Genomic DNA, 13,614 nt, shown 5'->3' with positions numbered 1-13,614 from the left:
AGCCTGAAGTTGTTCCATGTATTCCTCCTAAGCAGGGGCTGCAGAGCACCAGTACCCCAAGCTGGGTTTCCTTTGGCCTCAGGGTGATTGAAGGCATTTGGGACAGGGAAGGTCACGTGGAACTTCTCTTGGCTGTTATGGACTGCAGAGCATCCTCGTGGTGTGGTTGGAGTCCCAACAGCCACATCATCTTCGTGGCCCCCACATCTTCCAGGCAGCCTCCAGCAGCCCTGTGGCTGCCATTGGTGCCCTGTGCCCACCTTGCCCTCTCCTCCTGCTTTTCCAGCCTTGATGGGCAGCCCCCCATATCACCATCCTATTCCCATCCCTCCCAGCTCCCCTCACCGCTCTGATTTTCCCGGCTGAGGTTCCCCATCACCTGCATCCCTGCTTTCAGCATTTGTCTTTATTATGGTGAATTTTAATGCCCCAACAAGCGGCAAAACCAAACCCCCCCCCCCCAGTGCCACCAGCCCGGCCGGGTTTGCGCCAACACTCAGCGCTCCGGGAGGAAGGGACAGTTCAGGGGGGTGGCAGGAGAGCCGGTGCTATTCCTGGGCTCCATCCCAGCTCCAGGTGACCTTTGCCAAGTCATTTCCCTGCTTTGTGCTGTTGCTTCCTCCCGAGCCGAGCACAGCCAGCCCCGGGCTCTCCGGAGGGATGCTCCTGCTCCCGGAGCTGCAGATGGAGCAGCGGATATCTCCCAGCCCATGCCCTGCTCTGGGGGGTGGGAAGGCTACTTCCTTCTGGGGGAGGCTTATCCTTCCACCTCCTTTATTTTTTTTTAGTGCTTTCCCTTTTCAGGGATGGAGAGGAGCAGAAGAACCTCACTGAGACATCACGAGGGAACTGTGATGGTACATCACACCCCAGAACTGGGGGGTTCCCTGAGGAGCCCTGCACAGTGTATCCTTCTCCCATCACCTCCCAATCCATCTGGAGAACAAGCCAACCTCACTGAGTGCCCTGTGTGCACTGATGTAACCGGAGGTGAATCCCCCCAACAGCAGCACCCATGTGCTGACCCCATCCCCACACCCCAGCTGGAGGGTTCCCCTTCGGGCTGCTGCAGCCCCACACTACTCCTTTTTCTCCCCAAAGGCAGGGACCAGGTGGGATTTTGAGCACCAGTTTGCTCAGCCACCCCAGGAAAGGCTGGGAGGAGAAGTCACTGTCACCGACACAGGAGCTGTGACCCCCCAGCACTGAGCCCAGTCTGGCTGCACAGACACAGCACTGGTGACAGACCTGCACAGCCCAGGAAAGGAGCTGGAGGAGCTGCTGCTTTAATCATGACTAGACTTAAGGAATAAATCCCTACAGACCAGGCCTGTGACCCCCAGCCATTGGAACGTTCTCAGCTGGCAGGAAGATGCTGCAGGGCTGCAGAAGCATCACTGGGCTGCAAACCAGCAGTGCAGGGAGATGGACAGAGCAGTGCTGCAAAGAAAAAAGAAAAATGGGGTCAAGTGAGACTTGCCAGGAGCACAGGCAGGAAAATAAGATCTGGTGCTAAAAACAGCACACATCTCCTCCCGTTTCCTGTTCACACCCCAGCAGGTTCCCACCATACAGGTGCTTCAGGACCTCCATGGGCAATGTGGTGCCTATGGACATAAAATTCCCCACCCCCTCGGGTTCTAGGATGCATGTGAATATTTTCATTTAAAGCTCAGAAAGTGCATCAGTTACATTCAATTATTGCAGCACTATTCTTCAGCTCCTGTGTGATTCTGTCAGTGCCCAGAGCAGCTGTAAATGCCATTTCTGGGATGAAAACCTGGCTCCTCTGTGGCTCAGGGCTCTCCAGGCTCCAGAGCAGACACGGGGCACACCCCAAGCTCTCAGGGGTGCAGAGCTGTGCTGGAGGCACCACACTCACTGTCCATCACATGGCAAAGAGCAACACCACCAGATTATTTTGAGGTCTTCAAACTCTGGCATTTTGGGCTGGTTTGGTGTTGGTTGGGAACCATGATCTGTGCCACAACACAGCAGGGAGTGTAGGGCAGCTGAAAATGAGAGGGAGGAGACTTTTTCATATCTAATAATCATCCTCTGCTCTGGAGCCAGGCTGGGAGAGCTGGGGGGGTTCACCTGGAGAAGAGAAGGCTCCAAGGAGACCTGAGAGCCCCTTCCAGGCCCTAAAGGGGCTCCAGGAGAGATGGAGAGGGACTGGGGACAAGGGATGGAGTGACAGGACAAGGGGGAATGGCTTCAAACTGCCAGAGGGCAGGGTTAGATGGGATGCTGGGATGGAATTCTTGGCTGTGAGGGTGGGGAGGCCCTGGCACAGGTTGCCCAGAGAAGCTGTGGCTGCCCCTGGATCCCTGGAAGTGTCCAAGGCCAGGTTGGATGGGGCTTGGAGCAACCTGGTCCAGTGGAAGGTTGCATGACAGGGCTGGAACTGGATGATCTTTCAAGTCCAACTCAGACCATTCTGTGGTTCCTTGACTTTAAAAAACAACATCAAAAGGAGAAGAGTTCAAAATGAGCCCCACTGACGACACACCAAGGTTTGGCCTCATTACTGTGTTCAGGGTTTATAATATCCTGTGGACTTCTCACGGAAGCAGGACTTGGTCCAGTCTCTGCTCTACAGCTCATCCATGGGGTGGGAAAGGGTGTCCAAGTGTCACAGAGGCCTAAACACAGGAGGGACCCTGAGGAGAGATGGGCTCTTCCAGGCTCAGCTCCACATCAGAGCAGCGTCCTCAGCAGGAGAGCAGCTGGAAATGGAGGTGGAACAAGGAAAGGCACGGCTGCTTCTCACCAGCTGTGCCCTCACACCAGGATCAGGGGTTTTTCCCTCCACTGGAACAGCCTCCCCAGGGCAGTGGTCAAAGCCCCAAACCTGCCAGAACTTAAGGAGCATTTGGACAACACTGTCAGCACATGGTGAGGTTGTTGGGTGTCCTGTGCAGGGCCAGGGGTTGGACTCGATAACCCCTGTGGGTCCCTTCAAATAATCCCTCTCTCTGCAACAGGTGTGTGAGGAGCTGGTTACAGGTGCAGCTGCACAAGGTGGCCCAGAACCTTCCCCGTCCTCAGATTTGGGAGTCTCCCAGGGACCTTCTTCCACATGAAGGAGATGATTCCCCCTCACACCCAACAGCAAACACCCAGATCTGCAGGAGATGGAGGGACCTTCTCTCGGGGGGGCTGGCTCTCCCTGTGCTCATCCTCTCCGTGAAATCAGAAGGTGACACTGGCTGAATGTGACCTCCACGTGCCACCTGGCCCAGCCTCCCAGAGCCCGGTCCCCTTTGGGCTGAGCTGCTCATCCTTCACCGCAGTGAAAGCTTCTCTGTGTGTCCTCACAGGCCCCTCCAGCGACGCCTCTTTCACACCGGGGAGCCCCAAACCAGGCACATCGTCCCCCCGGGGCTGGCGGGGCAGGAGCAGCCCCGTCCCCGCGCGGTCCCTGCCGTGTGCAGTTGGCTTCCTCCACCACTGGAGCCCACTGCTGCTCCGCGCTGGGCTGCACCGCGCTCCCCGGCCCCACCGCACCGCCCGAGGGGCAGCGGGGTGCTGAGCCCCGGCCCTCCCAGCAGAGGGGCTGCCACCACCCTCCCCCAGCGCAGGGGTGCCGGGGGGCTCAGCCGGCTCCCTCCGAGGGACGCTGCAGCTCCCGCCCCTCCAGCCTCTGCGGATGCTCTGGGTGCCTCCCTCGGGTTTGCACAATTTTTCGGTGCTTCCCTCAATTTTGCACAATTTTAGGCAACTCTGTGCCATCATGAGCAGAGTCACCTCCAACCCCCCCCCCCCTAAACCCTCCGGGGAGCCACGGGCCTCTGGGAGGGTGATGAAGGTGCAACACCCTAATTAAAAGGGAAATAAAAGGGGGTGCAGGCAGTCCCTAATCAGGGCAGAGTTAATAGGTGGTGCAGCAGCTCCTGAAAGCTTCCCAAACCTGGCTTTGAGCAAAGCAAAGCCTCTGCAGCTCCTGCTTGGGGTTCTCCAGGAGCTGCCCTGTGCAGAGGGGATGATAAGGAGAGTTATTGTTGCTCTGTGTTCATAAAAGGATTATTATTAAGGAGGGAAAGAAAGTTTTTAGTGAAGTAAATCGGGACAGGCTCGGTGTTTGAATAGAGAGGAATAATGTTATGGTAATGGCATGCACAGCTCTGCTGCTCACAGACCCTGATGTATTTTATAAAGCCCTGTGCTGGAAAGAACAAATTCTATGAGCTGAGAGCTGGACAAAGAGAAACAAGGAGAATCTGTAAAAATGATGTTTTATTGTGCAGGAGAAAGCAATGAGGAGCAGAGTTGAGATCTCACCCTTGATGTCCTTCTGGAGGAGAAACCTGGCAGCATATTGTCACTTGCTTGTATGATTTAATTTGCTGTTCTAAGCCTTACAGTAATTTCTTTCCTGTATTCCAAAAGATCATATCTAAATATCTATTTGCAAATGAAATACAGGGAAGAAATTTTGAAGGCTGGAACTTCAGTACTACTTCTTTCCAGAGATGTTCGTGTAGGAGGGAGCTGCTGGCAGCTGCTGGGCTGGAAGGATCAGAGCACAGGACAAATGTGAGGCCACTGGAGCCCCAGCAGCACCACCAGTTTTATTTGCTTTTAGTTTGACAGCCCGAAGTACCTGAGCAACAAGCACAGCAGTGGGTTCCCAGAAGTGATGGATCTGGGCCACGGCACAACGCGACATAAATCAGACCTTTACGAGTCCCCAGCGGCTGCAAATCAATGAGTGCCAGCAATAATTACCCATTTTATCTCTCTCTTTATTAATATTTAGACTGTTTTAATCTTTTCTTTCTAAACACACTGGTTCCCTGCTGTGCTTGTCCTTCGCTGGGAGCTGCCACAAAAGCTCCCGTTTCTCCCGTTAAAGGTTTTGTCTCGATCCCAGCTGCTCCTGATCCCAAATGGCACAGCCACAAAAGCTGGGTGACAACTCCCCTGCTTCACCCCGGGGGGGTGACACCTGTGTGTGTCCCCGAGAGGTGGGTGTAGCCTGTCTGGGGGCCACAGGGCAGATCCTGTGATGGTTGTAGGGGGTTCTTCAGCTTCAGACACTTGGTGTGGGTGGCCACAACCTACAGATGTTGTTTGAAGAGGTCATGGAATGGTTGGGGTTGGAAGGGACCTTAAAGCCCATCCAGTCCCACCCCCTGCCATGGCAGGGACACCTTCCACCGGCCCAGGTTGCTCCAAGCCCCGTCCAGCCTGGCCTTGGACACTTCCAGGGATCCAGGGGCAGCCACAGCTTCTCTGGGCAACCTGTGCCAGGGCCTCACCACCCTCGCAGAGGGGAATGTCTTAATTAGGAGAAATCCTTGGAAGGTGATTATCTCTTCAGGGGGTGCTAATTAGGGATGTACACATTACAAACTAAGCCCTGTGTTGACATGCAAAGCAGGGTGGGACTCTGATTTTCAATGGAAATGAGAGCTCTTATCTCCTGTAACTCAGGAGTGGGAAAGCTAATAACTGCACCATCACCTCTGGAAAACAAAAAGGAAAAAAAATCAAAACAGAAAATGCCCCCTCCAAAGGTAATATAAATTATGTTTATTGTTGAGACAAAAAGTTTCCAGCAAGTCCAACCACTACCCAGCTTTAAAGTAAGTGAAAAAAGAGCTGGAAATAAGTGAGAAGAGGGATGCTGGAGCATCTGCCATGTCAGAAATACTCCCAGTGCCTGAAGGAACAGGTAAAGCCCCATTTTTTGTCCACCTGTGCACAGAGGGATCTGTGCTGGGGATGCAGCAAAGGGTGGACACGGACCTGGCTTTTGTGGGAAGGGGAGAGCTGGGAACCATATTTTGACTTCTGGGACTGTTCAGCAGCATAAATCCTTGTGGGTGATCCCAGGGGCTGTGCTGCTTCCCCAGGGAGTGTCTGGTGAGCCCTGCACTGAAGACAGGCCTTGATGTCCAGCTTCCACCTGAGGCCAAAGAGATGCCTTCCAGCAGCAGAAGGGCCCCCAGGGCTCAACAGCTACCACAGTCTGATACCACCAGGAGCCTTCAGGGCTCAGGAGATTTAACCTCTCTGTCTGCTCCCTCTGTGCCACCTCAACGAGCTCCTACCCAGGGTGATGGAGTCACATCAATATCCTCCTCCCTGTGGCTGACTGTGCCAACCCCACCATCACTCCCTCCTTGGCTGGGACATGCCTGGCTGCTTCCAACCACCCGAGTCCCCCTGCCCTGAGCAGAGCTGCCCTTGGCCCAGGGACACCAGCCAGAGCTGGGGACAGTGAGGATGACCACAGTGAGGATGATCTCAGTGAGGATGATCTCAGTTGGGGTTGTCTCCGGTGAGGATGACCCCAGTGAGGATGACCTCAGGTCTCCCCATCCCCGTGCACAGAGATGCTGCAGTCTCTGCCCATCTCCTCTGGTGCCAACACCTCCAGATGTTCAGCCAGCTGTGATGTGCCATTATCACCTCTCTTGCCTCTGCTGTGTCACCACTCTTCTCTCACACACCTCCCCTGGGGAAAGGACACATTGCCCCCTGTCACTGGCTCCACCAACATGGGTTGAGGAGTTGCCTCTTCTCTTCTTCTCTGGCTGTTTGTCCCAAGGGCTGAGCCTGCTGCCAGGGCTGCCAGGGGGGAGGATGGTGTTTCAGCCCTCTGACAGAGGAAAAGGGGCTGTGGCACAGAGGAAAAGAGGGATTGGAGGCTTCTCCGTGACATATAAATGGTGTAATGAGGACACTGTGAATGAGGAAACATCTTTCATCAGGAAAACAATTCCAGATGACGTAACTTCCAGCTCCTGCCAAGGGGCCGAGCAGAGCCCCAGAGCTCCTCAGCTGGGACAAGGACCAAGACAGCTCTCTTGGCCACTCCCAGGCAGTGTGGGACAGGTAAAACCAGGGTGAGGAAAGTCAGAACTGATGCTAATGCTGTCCCATGAGGGCTGACCCAGTCCCAGAGCCCGGGCTGGGACCCAGCTCCTGCCTGGGGACAGCAGCAACCCCCAGGCTGGACTTCTGGGGGCTGGTGGTGGGTCACTGCAGTGACACTGAACCTCCTGGCTGAGCCCTCCTGGGGCCAGACCTGGAGAGGTGCAGCCTCTGCCTGGGAACCGGTGAGTCTCGGGATACACTGACATCCAGTCACTGCTTTTCCAGTGGGACACAGTCTCAGGTGTCCCGGGGCCGTGTCACAGGTACGTGACCTCGATGACGTTGGGCTCAGCGCTCCCACCGGGAAGGTGGTGCTTGCAGGAGCACTGGCAGCTCCCTCCAGCCAGATCCATGCCAGGCAGATCCCACCTCCTCTGGGGGTCCAGCTGCTTCCAGTGCGTGAGGTGCACCCCGTTGTGCAGGTCCTGCGGCAGGGGCTCGTGGTACAGGGTGATCTGCACGGTGCGGAGCTGGGGCCCGTAGTGCACCACGAGGATGATGAACACGGCCAGGAGCACGAAGACCACCACGATGACCGAGATCATGGGCAGCGCGTCCGCCTTCTTCGTCACGGCCCTGGCGACCGACACGGGAGTGACGGCGGCCACGTCCTGCGGCTCGGGGTGTCTCAGCTGGCTGCCGGGCACGGAGCTGTTCATGGCTCAGCAGGCTGACCTGGCACAGGGAAACCCGGGGGGGAACAGGGTGACCCCCGAGCAGAGGCTGTTCCTGTCCCTATCTCCTGCCCTCGAGGCCGCAGCTCCTGCCTGCACTTGCAGCTGCCAGGGAATGGGATGATCCCATAAGCGCTCCCTCCCTCGGGCTCGTGGGACAGGATCAGTTTTGGTGGCTGTCTCTGGGCTTGTAGGATGGTTCCCTGGACACGTTCCGCCGGGGAGGAAATGCCCTCTGTCCCCGTCACCTGGACACCTCTGGCGTGGGGCTTTTCCTCCCCACTACACCCCCTCCACCCTCCCCTCTTCACCCCCGGCCCCACGGCGCTAATCCAGGACCAAACGGCCCCACGGGGGCCACCCTGGGAGACCCAACCCCGTGAGTCGTCCCTCGCCACGGTGGCAAAATCCCGTGGGAGCCAGCACGGGTGGGAGCAGGGGCAGTGGGGGGAGAGCAGGGACGGAGAGCCCTCCCAGCCCCTCAGGGGTACCTCGGCTTTCCTGCTGCCTGGGAATCATCGTCTCCAGCGGCGGGGCTGGGAAGCGGACGGCGGGAGCAGCAGGAACAGCTCCGGGATGATCTCCGGTGTAGGTGCAGCCACACTCACCTCGGAAGCTGCCACGTCACTCCTCGGCCCCACACCCCCCCGGGATGCCCGGGGCACACGAGGAAGCGCCTGCTCACCCCGGGGCAGGAGCTGCTCCCATTCCCAGCCCGGTGCCACCTCAGCGCTGCCGCCCCCTCCCCGCTCCCGCCGACCCTCCTCTCACCCCGCGCAGGACAAGGGCCCTTTGTTTGGGGACAAGCGCCCACCCCCCCTTCAGCTGCACCCAAGGCAGGAAACCTCCCCGAAACCACCGGCTCGGCGTGAAAATGTAACGTGAGGAAGAAACGGGGGTAAAAAAAGCCCCTCTGCACGTGAACTCTGCACAGCCCGGGACAGTGAGTGTATCCACACAGGGATCCGGGTGGGAAGGACCCTCGTCCGAGGGAGGGAGCAACCCCAGAGGTGATTTTCTCTGTCCCACTGCTGCGGCAGGAGCACTCCCAGCACGGCTGTGGCCAGAGGTGGGAGTCCCTGGGGAAGCTCTGCACCCTTTGGACCATCAAGGTTGGATGGTCCAAACCTCTGTGCAAGGTTTTCTCCAATGATTCTGTGATTCCGTGACCAGTGCCAGGGCAGGGCTGGCACATCTGTCCCCTTGCACGGCAGCTGTGCCACAAGGCTGGCAGGGATACCCTCCAGGAACGTCCTCCAGGGATATCCTCTAGGGATGCCCTCCAGGGATACTCTCCAGGGATGCCCTCCAGGCTGGTACATCACCCCTGCACTCAGGTGGGTACCATCCCCTGGCCCAGGGATGCTGTGTGTCAGACCACTGGGAATGACCCTGAGCACATCTCCGAGCGGAAAACATGGATCCCCTGGAGTTTTAGCCAAAACAAAGCACGTCTCCCCATCCTCCCTTCCCAAAACACCACTGTTCTTACCTGCAGGCTCTCAGCACACAAGCTGGGGTGAATATTTGGGCTCTGTCCTTCCTGCACGTGGGAAGGACGGGGTGGGAAATGCCTTTTCCACCATCCAGCCGAGCATCCAGAAGAGATTTAACTGCATGTGAGAGCTTCTGGGAATTTGCACTCATTTCAGGATTCAGTAAAACCTTAATCTACAGCATAATCTCTGAGCGTCACATCTGTGCAAGGGACAGAGGAATGGGGGGAGCTGCTGGCAGGGGCTTTGTCCCAGCAAAGGCTGCTGGAGAGGCCACTGCCAGGGGGCTGGTGGTTTGCTGGGGGGGCTGGAGGGGTCTGAAGACCCCCAGAAACATGAGGAGCTGCCCAGTGCATGGGGGATCTCTCCTTCCAGGCCTGCCACCATCTCCCAGCTGTGGGAAGAAAGGACCTTGGCAGCAGCAGCAGTCACCCCTTGATGCACTCAGTGCTGTGAAGGAGCAGCTCTGTTGCCCTCAGATGAAGCTCTGTGGCTTTTGGGGGGCTGTGGGAGGGGGTTGGACCAGCCCCTAGAGCAGAAGACACAATCCTGTGGCTTGCATCCTGAACACCCACATGGACCCTCCAAGACAGGCAACCTTTCCCATGTGGGGACACTACAACCCTTCTCCTCCCCCAGACACCCATTTAAATCAAATTATTCCCTCTGGAGTTCAAACTATGGACAGGCAGGACCTGCATAGACCAGCATGTCACAAGGCTGGGGCCAAGAAACAGCCTGAACCCCTCGGGCTGGATGGGGGCCAGAACTGGCCCAATTTTCCAGTTCCTCCCCTTCTCAAGGAGCTGGGGAAGGGGTAAGTCAAAGCTGTGTGTCCTGTGGGAAGGGATGCTGCTGCTACCTGGAGAACTGCATCCCAAAGGTGGCACATCCCGGTGCCAGACAGGCTGGAGCTGCACAGGGAGGCACAGGGTACAGGGCAGATCCAGCTGCTGAGTTACCCTGGCCCCACAAGGAGCAATTATTCCAAAATCCCTCATGGAGGTACTAAGAAATCCCTCCTCAGGTTGGGGGGAGCACCAGCTCCTCCTGCAGCTCTTATCCCACACAGCCCTCACAGCTGATGCGGGGTGGATTGGAGCTGGGGGCACATCCTACCACAAACAAAGCATCTCCCAAAAACCCAAGCACCATAAGGAAGCTCCCGAGGCCCAAAGCAGGGCTGTGACTCCGCTGTCCCCCACCAGAGGAGCCGAATCCCCCACCAAAGCCACGGCGAGGTTTCCTTTGCCGCCTGAGCGATGTCTCACATCCTCCCCGACCATAATGGGCTGAAAAACACAGTTCCCCTGTGGATTCAGCCCGTTTCCTTCTATTCTTTAACAGGAAGCTCTGTGAGAGTCAGCCCAGGCAGGCAAATCCTCGCCCTGCGCTCCTTCCCGGCATGGCCAGAGCCTCGGCGGGGCTCCGGAGCCGCAACCGCCGCGGAGATGCTGCTCCCGTCCATCCCTCTGCTCCTCTGGCTCTTCCTGCTGCTCCCAGGTGAGCTGCTCCACACTCCAGGGAGCGGGAGGTGGTGCTGGATGGGGGGAGCTGGGGAGCTGGGCTTCCCAGGGGGAACCGGCCAGAGCTTTGGAGCTGCCATTGGAAAGCTCGGCCACTCAGTTCCGGGGTGGAAGGAGGCAGGTTGTTGGGGAAAATGCAGCCATGCCAGGTTTGCAGGGTTTGCTTGGTGCTGCTGGAACATAAGAACTTGTTTCCTGGTTAACCAAAGGAGTGTTTGGGCTGAGGCATCTGTAGTAAGTGCCTTTTGTCAAATAAGAGTAAATGTGGAACATTTAAATGTACGGGACATTATTTTCCTCAAAAATATTTTTCCTTGACTATTTTCCATTTTTCCTCTCATTGATATAAATACAAACCCCATGTGCAAGAACATGCTATAATAACTCCGCTCCTTCAGGGTAATTCTGCTCTGACTTCTCTTTCTCATGTGAGTCGAGGTGTGGGATGAAGGAGCTGGTTTCCTGCTCCAAAGGGTGACAGGTTGTTTTTTCCTGCATCCTCAGACACCTCTTGCACTGCTGACAGCTGTAGTAGCTGGAAGCAGGAATACATTCAAAGGAATATGAAATAATGTGTCTCCAATTCAAAGGTTTTATCATTAAACCATAGAAGTTGCCCCGGGTTACAGCCACTGTGCTGGTGATAATGGGATTTTTTAAAAGGCAGAGAATCAGGGAATGGTTTGTGTTGGAGGGGGCCTTAAAGGTCTTCTCATTCCATAGAATATAGAAACCAATTCCAAGAAGTAAGAAAATGTCTCTCTTCATTAGAGGGCAACGCTGGCTTCAGCAGCAGGGGGATGTGTGCCTGGGATCAGCCTCAAGGATCAGATCAAGGGGCTTTGAGGCCCCTTGGCCATCCTGTGGCTTTCCCTAATGCCCACCTAGAATGCTCTTTTCCTCTTAAAACCATTTGGTAGGGTTTTTATGGGACAGGGAGGGCAGGAAAGTGTCAGGCCCCCTCTCTGGCTTGGCTGCCCCATGCCAACATCCAGCCCCTGCACGGAGCAGGACTCCCAGGAGCAGTGCCCAAAGAGCCACCTTCCAGGTGGACCTGGCTGCTGCAGCATCAGGTGGATGGGATGTCACCCTCCATCCTTCAGTCCTGAGGGCATCACTTGGTCCTCTCGAAGCAGGCTGCCCAAAATCAGGGGGCAGGGACCGTCCCATTGATGGTCAGGGCACTGCTGGTGCTCGCTGGGCATCGTCACCTCTCCAGCCCCCCTCAAACCCACCCCCTGTCATGTGTCCTGCCTCCCTTTTCTGGGCCAATCCAACACCTCTGAAATGGCTTTTTTTATTTAATTAGTGATTTTACAGCAAGTCCACAAGGTGCTGCAGTACCTGGGGGGAAGCTTCAGCACAAGGCAGAGCAGCGGCTCAGCGAGAAGGGCAGTTGGGTCTGTGGTGCTGCTGGTTCCCCAGCACACAGGCACCTGGAAAAGGGAATTAGGGGCTCTGGAACAAGACAGAAGAGCTGAGAGGTCTCCCTGCACCTGGGGAGATGGAGGTCACCTTGAGGAGAGACACAGTCATCTTTGGCTGGACACTGCCTTTCGCCACACAGGCCTTTCTTGCTTTTACTTTATGCAGGTTCAGTATTTTATTAATTTATCATTTCCTAAATTAAGCTTCTAAGCTCTCATGGTTATTTCTAAAGGGAGGTTCAGATACTGTTATTCTGAAATAGCTGAAGTGGGAAGGATTGGAACATTTCCAATTTGTTTCTCCTCCCCCCAGAAACACTTAGCAGAATATTTGTCCAAACAAACCTCTTCCTATGGACCGTTTCCATTACAATGGGCAGGCAGTTTCCAGACAAAAGATTTCCACTGAAAAATTCCTCCTCAAAGCTGTTGAAAACCCAGCAGGATTTTCCCACTCTTGTTGTTCCATCTACTGCTCTCCTTATCTGTGCCACAGCCTGTGGGTGGATAATGCCATGAGAAATGTGGTGTATCCAACCCAGACATGTATATTGGGATATATTTTTGATATGATCAAGAAGACGGGGTGCAGCTAAAGGACAGGCATCCAGATTCCAGATACATCCTTAAACCAAGCCATCCAGTGCATCCTAAAGCCAATTCCTTGGCCAAAGGAGGGGCCAGCCCAACCCTGTTGTGGTGGTGAACAAGGAAGAGAAAGCAGGAGGTGGTTCAGGGAAATGTTTGTTCACACAACAAACTGCTCCCTTCGAGTAACATGAACCCCCTCCGATGACTCTGCAAATCTCACCAGAGCAGCTTCCAGGAATTATGTCCCATTTACAATAGGTGAGTCAACAGCAGGTGTCCTTGGAGGAGATGGTGCTGGAAACCCAAAGCTCCTGCTGGAAAAGCCAAGCTGGGCAGGGGAGAGCTGTGGGTTGTGTAAAGGCCTCAGCTGGGAGCTCTCATGGCTCCACTTCCCAGAGGAGCCCCCTCGGAATGACCCAACCTCCCATCTGAGTCCAGAGGAGGCACCAAGACGATCAGAGGGATGGAGCAGCTCTCCTGGGAGGAAAGGCTGGGAGAACTGGGATTGTTCAGCCTGGAGAAGAGAAGCTTTGGGATGACCTGACTGTGGCCTTCCAGTGCCTGAAGGAGCTGACAGGAAAGATGGAGAGAGACTACTGACAAGGGCCTGGAGTGACAGGACAAGGGGGAATGGCTTCAAACTGCCAGAGGGCAGAGTTAGATGGGATATTGGGAAGAAATCCTTCTCTGTGAGGGTGGGGAGGCCCTGGCACAGGTTGCCCAGAGAAGCTGTGGCTGTCCCTGGATCCCTGGAAGTGTCCAAGGCCAGGTTGGACAGGGCTTGGAGCAACCTGGGCTAGTGGGAGGTGTCCCTGTCAATGGCAGGGGGTGGGACTGGATGAGCTTTCAGGTCCCTTCCAAGCCTACCATTCCATGATTTGGGCTTTGCTGCAGACTTATGTGGAGCTGTTTTGGCAGCAGTGGGGGTCCATGGAGGTGTGGAGTGTGTCCATTCACATCCCAGAGTAACCCAGGCAACCCCTTCTGGCACTGGGGACAGCCATCACTGGTC

The 13,614-nt window shown here is 55.9% G+C and overlaps 1 long non-coding RNA gene across 1 annotated transcript in view; it reads left to right on the top strand.

Moving 5' to 3' along the window:
* The first annotated feature begins 10,440 nt into the window (after positions 1-10,440).
* The window catches only part of LOC108504894, an 11,864-nt gene continuing 8,690 nt past the window's right edge, over positions 10,441-13,614 (top strand). The window contains exon 1 of the long non-coding RNA XR_001877288.1: positions 10,441-10,561. This is a non-coding gene — a long non-coding RNA (uncharacterized LOC108504894). The remainder of the gene's footprint in view (positions 10,562-13,614) is intronic.

Source organism: Lepidothrix coronata, unplaced genomic scaffold (genome assembly GCF_001604755.1).
Source record: "Lepidothrix coronata isolate B3197 unplaced genomic scaffold, Lepidothrix_coronata-1.0 Scaffold178, whole genome shotgun sequence".
Taxonomy (NCBI): domain Eukaryota; kingdom Metazoa; phylum Chordata; class Aves; order Passeriformes; family Pipridae; genus Lepidothrix; species Lepidothrix coronata.
This window is presented reverse-complemented; position numbering and strand designations above follow the sequence as displayed.